This window comes from Archocentrus centrarchus, chromosome 13 (genome assembly GCF_007364275.1).
Source record: "Archocentrus centrarchus isolate MPI-CPG fArcCen1 chromosome 13, fArcCen1, whole genome shotgun sequence".
NCBI lineage: Eukaryota > Metazoa > Chordata > Actinopteri > Cichliformes > Cichlidae > Archocentrus > Archocentrus centrarchus.
In genome coordinates this window covers 4,077,410-4,087,250 of record NC_044358.1, presented here as the reverse complement: position 1 = coordinate 4,087,250, position 9,841 = coordinate 4,077,410, and positions in this window count along the sequence as shown.

Sequence of the window (9,841 nt, the reverse complement as noted above, 5' to 3'; positions counted from 1 at the left end):
CTACCTAAAATATGAAAATGTAACCCTGTCTTGCTCTCCTTTGCTAAACCCTTACATTTGCAATCTTCCCATAGGTTAAACACTGCTACATGTTAATGTTCTCTCTCTGTTTTTGTTTTGTCAAAATGTTATTGTTTCTTTTATCTTCTCTATGAAACAAGTATATGTTAAAAAAGAAGACATAAGATGGAGACAACATGAAACATTTATTTTTCTTAAGCTTCCACAATACTCAATATAATTTTTTTTTTTGTTTTTTTTTTGTTTTTTTTGTTTTTTTGAGATGGAACTAGGGTTGATTGTATTGAAGCTAAAGCGTACTGACTGTATAATTTTTGTTTCCACTAATAAGGAAAAGAAAAAAAAGAAAGTTTTAAAAAAAAGAAAATGCAAAGCTTAAGTGTTTGTGCAACATCTGCAGACGTGCTGGTGTGGTTTAAGGCTGAGTGACGTTGCAGGCCTGAAAGATGAGGGCATGTGTGTCCTTGCCTTGCATGGTATTTCCCATGTTTTATATTGGTTTATTTCATGTTTTCTTTCTGAGCTTGAGTGAAAGTGATGTCTCCTGTCTTTTTGTTCCTTATGGACCTGTTGGACTGTCTCAGTTGTGCATTTGTGGGTGGGGCCCAAAGCAATGCACTAGAAGTTAGTATTGTATGTATTTGTATGTTTTTGTATTTGTATGTATTGTATGTTTTTCCAAGATGGCGCCGGTGATTTTTCCAAGATGGCGCCGGTGAGGTCAGCAGCCGTCGTACCTGCTCCTATGCTTTGTTTGTATATATTAGGTTTAGCTCTAATTTTTGACTTTATAATTCCGCCTGCTCTGTGTCATATCACGTATGACAGACAGACTCTTTTTAATATCAGAATACAGCACTCTGGCTGTATTCTGACACCTTTTTCTCCCGATCCGACTTGGCCTCAGGACATACTGCGTTTCCAGTGGGCCAGCTCAAACAAAGGACGGACCAGGTCACGGACAAGGCCCCGAGGGAAAAGAGCCGGCGTAAGAGAGAGGCTGAGGCGCAGAGCGCACCAAACGCCACTGCCGAGCATCCTGTTGGCTAATGTCCAGTCACTGGATAACAAGCTGGACGAACTCAGGGCCAGGATACAGTTTCAGAGGGACATAAGGGACTGCAACATCATCTGTCTCACGGAGACATGGCTGACTCCCCTCATACCGGACCACGCCGTACAGCCGTCGGAGTTCTTCAGTGTTCATCGCACGGACAGAACGAGTGAGTCTGGAAAATCAAGAGGAGGAGGTGTGTGGCTAATGATTAATAACAACTGGTGTGACAGTAGGAATGTTGTCCTTCTGAAACAATCATGTTCACCTAACCTGGAGCTCCTAACCCTGAAATGCCGTCCCCACTACCTGCCCCGCGAGTTTACGTCGGTCATCTTCAGCGCCGTCTATATTCCACCTCAGGCGGACACAAACACTGCACTATCCGAGCTACATGAGGCTATTTCCACCTATCAGGCTAACCAGCGTGATGCGGCTCTCATCGTAGCCGGGGACTTTAACAGTGCAAACTTGAAAAAGCTGATACCGGAGTTGATTCAACACATCGACTGCCCCACCAGAGGAGAGAGGACCCTAGACCACTGCTATTCTCCATTCAAAGATGGCTACAAAGCAAAACCTCTTCCGCCTTTTGGGAAGTCTGACCACACCTCTGTACTTCTCATGCCGAAATACAAACAACGGCTCAGGCAGGAACCCCCTGCTGTGAGAGAAGTGACACGGTGGTCTGATCAAACAGAGGCCGCTCTGCAGGGTGCGTTGGATTCAACCGACTGGGACATGTTTCGCAGCAGCGCGGGCGGAGACATCGAGGAGTTTACGGAAACTGTTGTGGGATTTATTGGGAAAGTTGTTGAAGACACTTCACTTAGGAGGACCATCAGGACTTTTCCCAACCAGAAGCCGTGGGTGGATAAATCTGTCCGCGACGCCCTGAGGTCCCGCACCGTTGCCTACAACTCCGGCCTCGCCTCTGGGAACATGGAGGACTACAAGGTTGCATCATACAACGTCCGCAGAGCGGTGAAAGAGGCAAAACATCGCTACGGCCGCAGACTGGAACAGCAACTACAACAGTCTGACCCCAGGGGACTGTGGCAGGGACTACGCACCATCACGGACTACAAAGCACCACACACACACACCCGGTGAGTGCCGACGCTTCTCTGGCTGATGAACTCAACATCTTCTTTGCGCGCTTTGAGTCGGGAAGCCGACAGCCCGCTGCGCTCCCGGCCGGAGGGGCGGAGACACTCACTGTGACGGAGCGCGACGTGAGGAGGGCGTTTAGACGTGTAAACACCAGGAAAGCGGCTGGACCAGACGGTATTAGTGGACGTGTCCTTAAGACCTGCGCTGACCAGCTGGCACCTGTGTTTACAGTGATATTCAACCTCTCACTGAAACTGTGTGTGATTCCCACCTGCTTTAAAAAGTCCATCATAGTCCCTGTCCCAAAGAAACCACACCCCAGCAGCCCCAATGACTTCAGGCCCATAGCGCTCACCTCTGTGGTGATGAAGTGTTTTGAGAGACTCATCAAGACATTCATCACCTCCTCACTGCCCACCACCCTCGACCCACTACAGTTTGCATACCGGCCAGACAGATCCACAGACGACGCCATATCCTTCCTCCTCCACAAGACCCTTTCACACATAGACACTGGTAAGGTGAACTATGTGAGAGTGCTGTTTGTAGATTACAGCTCAGCATTCAACACCATAGTTCCCTCCAGGCTGGTCTCTAAGCTGCTGGACCTGGGCCTGGGCCCATCCCTGTGCAGGTGGGTTCACAGCTTCCTGACCAGCAGACCACAGGTGGTACGAGTGGGTCACCTCACCTCATCCTCCCTCACCCTCAACACTGGATCCCCCCAAGGCTGTGTGCTCAGCCCTCTGCTGTACTCACTGTACACCCATGACTGCGAGGCCACATCAGAGTCCAACGTCATCATCAAGTTTGCTGACGACACTGCTGTTGTGGGACTAATCTCTCACAATGAGGAGACAGCCTACAGGAGAGAGGTCTCCCGCCTGGAGAACTGGTGCCAGGAGAACCACCTCCTGCTCAACGTCAGCAAAACAAAGGAACTGATCGTGGACTTCAGCAGGAAGCAGCAGAGGGACTACCATCCACTTGTCATCAGTGGTGCTGAGGTGGAAAGAGTGGACACCTTCAAATACCTGGGAGTGACCATCTCACAGGACCTGTCCTGGACTCATCACATAAACATCACTGTGAAGAAGGCCAGACAGCGTCTCTACCTCCTCAGGCGGCTGAGAGACTTCAAGCTCCCACTCAAGGTGCTCAGGAACTTTTACACCTGCACCATCGAGAGCATCATGCGTGGGAGCATCACCACCTGGATGGGAAACTGCACCAAGCAGGACTTCATGGCCCTAAAAAGGGTGGTTCGTTCAGCTGAACGGACCATCAGAACCACCCTCCCCAACCTGCAGGACATTTACACCAAGCAGTGCAGGCTGAGGGCCATGAAGATCCTAAAACAGCCCAGCCACCCCGGACACTCTCTCTTCTCCCTGCTCCCATCAGGCCGGCGTTACCGCTGCCTGAGGGCTAAGACTGAAAGGTTGAAGAAGAGTTTTTACCCACAAGCCATCCGTCTGCTCAACTCTGAGCCCTAACTGGACCATTATTGCACAGTGTAAATATTATAATTTAAAAAGTGTGTATAGTGTATAGTATATAGAGTATAGTGTATAGTGTGAATTACTTTTTTTAATTTTTATTCTTCTTATTTATATGTGTGTGTTTATTAGGTTGCAGGTACAAAATACATTTCACTGTGCATTGTACTGTGTATAACTGTGCATGTGACAAATAAACACTATCTTATCTTATCTTATCTTATCTTATTTCCTGCTTTAATATGTATAACTCTGTGGATTTTCTTGTAGCTGATGTTTTGTTCTCTTGTTAAAACAGGATACTAAGCCACTATAGTTGTTTGTGCACTCAATTAGGGATTGGATTTAAAGATGAGTTTGTTCAGAATAAAGGACCTTTTTATATAGATTATGTTTTGTCTTCAGCTCAATTGGCCAGACACCTCATGTGTACCAGTTAAAAGCTATGCAGCTGCATTTTGCAGCAGCTGGAGATGGGACAGTGATAACTGGGAGACTCCAAAATAGAGAGAATTACAGCAATCCAGTCACGTTGTAATAAGTGCATGGATTATAATTTCAAAGTCCTGTTTTGAAAGAATATGTTTGACCTTGGCCAGTTGTTTAAAAAAGGTCACAGGCTTAAACTGATAGAAAAAGGCAGAGCAGGGAACATGATGGGTCAAAGGCACGGGATGATATCTACCCTCACATGAGCCACCTCCACAAAGAAATTTAAAAGGTTTTCATATATTTATCAAATGAAGGTTCAGTGCAGACAGTCTGTGGAACCTCAAGAACAGCATCTACAGTTTTAAACACTATACAATACAATATAATACAAGAATTGCAGAACAACAGCAAGCTTAGGTTTGATTGTTGTTTATTTAATAAGACATTTAAGACATTTATTTCCACAAGAATCCCCACCCCCACAATCAGATGATTCCCTATGAGCACGCACTTGGCAACAGTGGGGAGGAAAAACTCCCTGTTCACAGGAAGAAACCTCCGGCAGAACCAGGCTCAGGGAGGGACGGCCATCTGCCGCGACCGACTGGTGGGTGAGGGGAAAGTGGAAATTAAAAAAACAAAAACAAAAAGCCAAAATGATTTTTTTTGGAGCAACTTTGTAATGAATTTTTCACCAAAGTACTGGGCTGGTGTAATAATTAAATGAGTTTTGGGTTTTGCAGTGTGGAAAATTTGGGCAACTTTGATGAGACCGCAGGGGATAGCAGAAGCAGGAGTGGAAGGCATCGGCATGTTTGCTGCTAAATGGCCAGCTCTGATTTTTGTTTTCAGATTGAGTGTCACACTCTTCACTGTTGCTCCTCCATGTAGAATTTAGGCATACAGCTGGGTGTTGGACACTCCAGTCTGTACTGTGTGGGCTGTTTGACTGCCAACTGGAGGGCTGCTGACAGAGAACGAGCCTTTGTTCTTCTGTGTTCTCCGTGATGTTACACTCGTCTCTGGAGGAACTCTGTGAGGGGCCGGGGTCAAAGAAAGGATCCTGGAGAACCTCCAAGGGTGTGATGCGTTGGTAGGCATCTAAATGCAGCATGCGTTTAATGAGCCTCAGCAACACATCCTGACCGCTTTGGTGGCCTGTTTTCATTTTCATTAATTGTTGGATATCATCCAGACGCCTGAGCTTTATGAACCGTGTTTCTTGGGCTTGATATCCTGTTTCATGTTTAAATTCCTCTTCAGATTTAAACCTCCAGTGTTGGTTGCCGCAGTTTTCTCGTATGAAGAAATGATGTGTATTAAATCCACGGTTCAAGACCCAGTCAGGTGGCTGGCCCTGAGTGTGTACTATGTATCTGAAAACATCATAATCCATTTCCGCAGGGTAGAGTGGCTGTCCTATGGCTAGCTCCGCAGCTATCAGGCCCAGGGCCCACATATCAATCGCTTGATTGAATGGAGCCTGGAGCATCACCTCTGGTGCTCTGTACCAAAGGCTCTGCACAGAGACATGTGGAGCCAATGTAGACACGGGCCGTGCCAGTCCAAAATCAATCAGTTTCACCTTGATGGGAGACTGAGTGCGGTCCACAAGCATGACGTTATCTGGCTTGAGGTCGGTGTGTGCTATTCCCCTGGAACTCAGGTGGGACAGGGCGTTGGCCAGCTGATACAAAATTGGCCTCAGCTCACTTACAGGAAGGCCTTGGTAGTTCCTGTCCTCCATGAAATCATAGAGGCTTTGATCAAGCAGTTCAAAATTTAAACATACACGCTCCCTGTCCATGAAAAAGCCGTTCCATTTAATAATGTTGCAGCTGTCTGGATCCAGGCACTGCAGCTGCTCCAGGATGAATATTTCCGATTTTGCCTGTTGCAAAATTTTGGGGTGGTTTTTGTTGACTTTGATGGCGACGGCTCTGTTGGTTTTGGTATCGAGACATTTTGTAACAAAACCAAAGCAGCCCTCTCCGAGTAAAGCCTCCACTTTGTAGCATTCTCCCAGTATGGCTCCTTGAAAAACATCAAAATCACTGGGGAGGAAGGATGGTGCGTTCACTGACTTGTTGGGCAGTGTTGGTTTAGGTGATTCAGCTGGCTTTTGGACACTCCACTTAATGCTCTGTGGACTTTCTGATGGCCACCTGGAAGGCTGCTGACAGAGAACGAGCCTTTGGTCTTCTGTGTGCTCCGGGATGTTACAGTGGGCTCTGGAGGAACTGTGTGAGGGGCCGGGGTTAAAGAACGGGTGCTTGAGAACCTCCAAGGGTGTGATGCGCTGGTTGGCATCTAAATGCAGCATGCGTTTAATCAGGCTCACCAACAAATGTTGACCGCTTTGGTGGCCTGTTTTCATTTTCATTAATTGTTCAATGTCATCAAGACACTTGAGCTTCACATATCGTGTTTCTTGGGCTTGGTATCCTGTCTCATGTTGGAATTGTTGTTCAGATTTGAATCTCCAGCGTTGATGACCGCAGTTTTCTTGTATGAAGAAATAATCTGGATCAAATCCACGATCCAAGACACAGTCTGGTGGCTGGCCCTGAGTGTCTATTATGTATTTGAAAACGTCATAAACACCATCACCAGGGTACAGTGGCCGCCCTATGGCTAGCTCCGCAGCTATCAAGCCCAGTGACCACATATCAATCGCTTGATTGAATGGGGCCTGGAGCATCACCTCAGGCGCCCTGTACCAAATGGTCTGAACACAGTCACCAGGAATTACTGTCGACACGGGACAAGCCAGTCCAAAATCGATCAGTTTCACCTTGATGGGAGACTGAGTGCGGTCCACAAGCATGACGTTATCTGGCTTGATGTCAGCGTGTATAATTCCCATGGAACTGAGGTGGGACAGGGCGTTGGCCAGCTGATACAAAATTGGCCTCAGCTCACTTACAGGAAGGCCTTGGTACCTGCGCTCCTCCATGTAATCCATCAGGCTTTGATCAAGGAGTTCATAATTTAGGCATATATTCTCCCTGTCCATGAAAAAGCCGTTCCATCTGACAATATTGCAGCTGTCTGGATCCAGGCATCGCAGCTTGTCTAGGATGAACATTTCTTTTTTTGCCTGCTGCAAAATTGCAGGGTGGTTCTTGTTGACTTTGATGGCAACAGCTTCGTTGGTTTGGGTATTTCGACATTTGGTTACAAAACCAAATGCGCCCTCTCCAAGGAAAGCCTCCACTCTGTGGCATTTTCCCAGCATGGTTCCCTCAAAGATGTCAAGATCACTGGATGGTTCGTACATTGACATTTTGAGCGGAGTTTGTTCAGCAAGCTGTTGAGAACTTTTTCAAAAGTCTTTTAGCTGCTGGTAGGAAAATGTTTCAAAGTCGTTTCCAAAACTGTGCTGCACTCAGGTGAGAAGTCTGATACTGGAAGAAAGTTTCAAATGTGGGTTCTTTTAAGACGTTCTAACATCTAAACATCAAAGGATCATAAAGACTTTTCAACATTCCAAAGTATCTATGTGTGAATGCGGGGGGGGGGGGGGGGGGGGGTGCGCATGCGCGCATGCACATATGCCCGTGTGTGTGTGTTCACACGATACCTGCTGCAAGTTTGTTTGTTTGTTGTTTATATTTTTGATTCTGTTCTGTAACAGTTGGAGGCTGCAGGGATTCTTCTTTGACTGAACTGCTTATTTTGTGACTGACTCCGAACGAGGGGGTAATGGCATAGGCGTGGGAACCGGGGGGGACGAATATTGGAGACAGGGGCATTTGTCCCACGCGAAAATTACACCACGGAGGAGAAAAATACTTGATTGTGGAATCTTTAAGTCGCGTGCTTTTATTTGAAACATAGCGGCATGTCACTGCGCTCCCCCCGCCCCCCTCTGAACAGCTGAGTGTTTGGGAGGCGGAGACAGCGGCAGGAGGCAGAAACTCTTTGAATGAGGTCAAACGGTCTGTCGGGAATGTTGCCATCAATATGGCTGCTTTATAACAGCTTGTTGTCAGTTTACTTTCATATAGTGATGAGAAAATGAAGCTTTTGTGAACCTTGAACCAATTGTTTCTTAAATAGGTTCATGACCCGAAGCTTCAATTATAGCGCCCTCTCCTGGAAAAGTGCAATGTTTTCAGTTACACACCTGCATGCACACACTCACACCTCAATGATCTGAAGCATCTTTGCATTGTTTAAGGCACACGCGTTATGACCAAATATGATGATATCAGGTTCTATTTACAGATAAAGATGGATGAATGTGTGTCGTGTTATTGGAGCCTTTCCCATCTGATATAGGGCGAGAGGCAGGGTACATCCTGTACAGGTCACCAGCCTGTCACAGACAACCATTCATACTCACATTCACACCTATGTGCAATTTAGAGTGGCCAATTAACCTACCTTCAGTAACTGCATGTCTTTGAACTGTGGGAGGAAACCCACACAAACATGGGGAGAACATGCAAACTCCACACAGAGAGAGGGCCGCCGGGCCAAGGTGGAATCAAACCCAGACCTAGATGTCAATCTAGCTGTGAGGCAGGCAAAAATCAAACATTTCATTAAACTCATGTTGGCAGACTGAGCCTTCTTTTTTTTCCCCATCCTTTATTTTTCCAAGTTTTCTTAACATAACTCAACATAGAATTATATGAAAACAAACAAGTAAAAATAAAATTTAAAATAAAAATAAACTGAAATAAAATAAAAATTTAAGAGGGGTATACTTTGACATATAAATAAACTCAAATTTAAATAATATTTGTACTGAGAGTCAAAGAAATTCTGGATATTTTGCCACAATGTTTTTTTTTTCCTATTTAGCCCAGATCTTTTTAAATTTTACAAGCTGCAATCTACCTGAAATACTGAATAAACATTTAGACTCTGAATCCATGTCCACTGAGTACAGAAATCCAAATGAAAACTCATCCCACTCAAAAGGTAGACTTTTAGACTTGGATTGTCAATCAAAATCATTCTGCTATAAAAATGTCACTGACAATGAATTTATGTTTCAGTTGTATTTATTCAGGAAAAATGTAACAATTTCTTTGCTGTCCCATTTCTGCTGTTTTTTTTTCCTTTTACTTGCTCTTCTGGAGTTTGATGACAAATAAAAATAGACAGAGCTCATTAGCATGGTACCACTGCTAAGACATAGAATATATTAAAATCTAAAGTCATTCTTCAATCAATAAAATTTTATAGTGAGGTAACTTATATTACTCCTCTGCTTGACATTGTGCCGGGCACCAGTATTACAAAAAAGATGCAACCGGATTGGCTCTCTTGTGAACATTTCAAGTGCCTATTGGTTTACAGATAGAACCTTATAATACCAAGTTAAAGCTTGATTTTGCAGATAGAACCTTTTTGTTTTGTGAATAAAACAGCCAAAGTTATATATAATTGAAAAAAAAATTCTTACAGTATATATTGTTGATAAGTGGACAGAGAATAAGAATATGACAATAGACAATTTTGTTAAAAATGTCAGAACCTGATAGTTCTAAGGGGACGATATAGAAACCAAATCTTTTTCAGTCATCTTAATCCTGGGATGGTCACTCGTCCAATATTTAGCTTGCTAGTACCAGTGCGGCCACCTGATAAAGTAAGCGTACAGCCCTGGAATGGTCATTATGCTTGATAAGACTCAAGCCATTGTTTGGTGGTTTGCCCACGTCTTACGATTATAAAACATATACATATGTAAATTATACATGCAGTA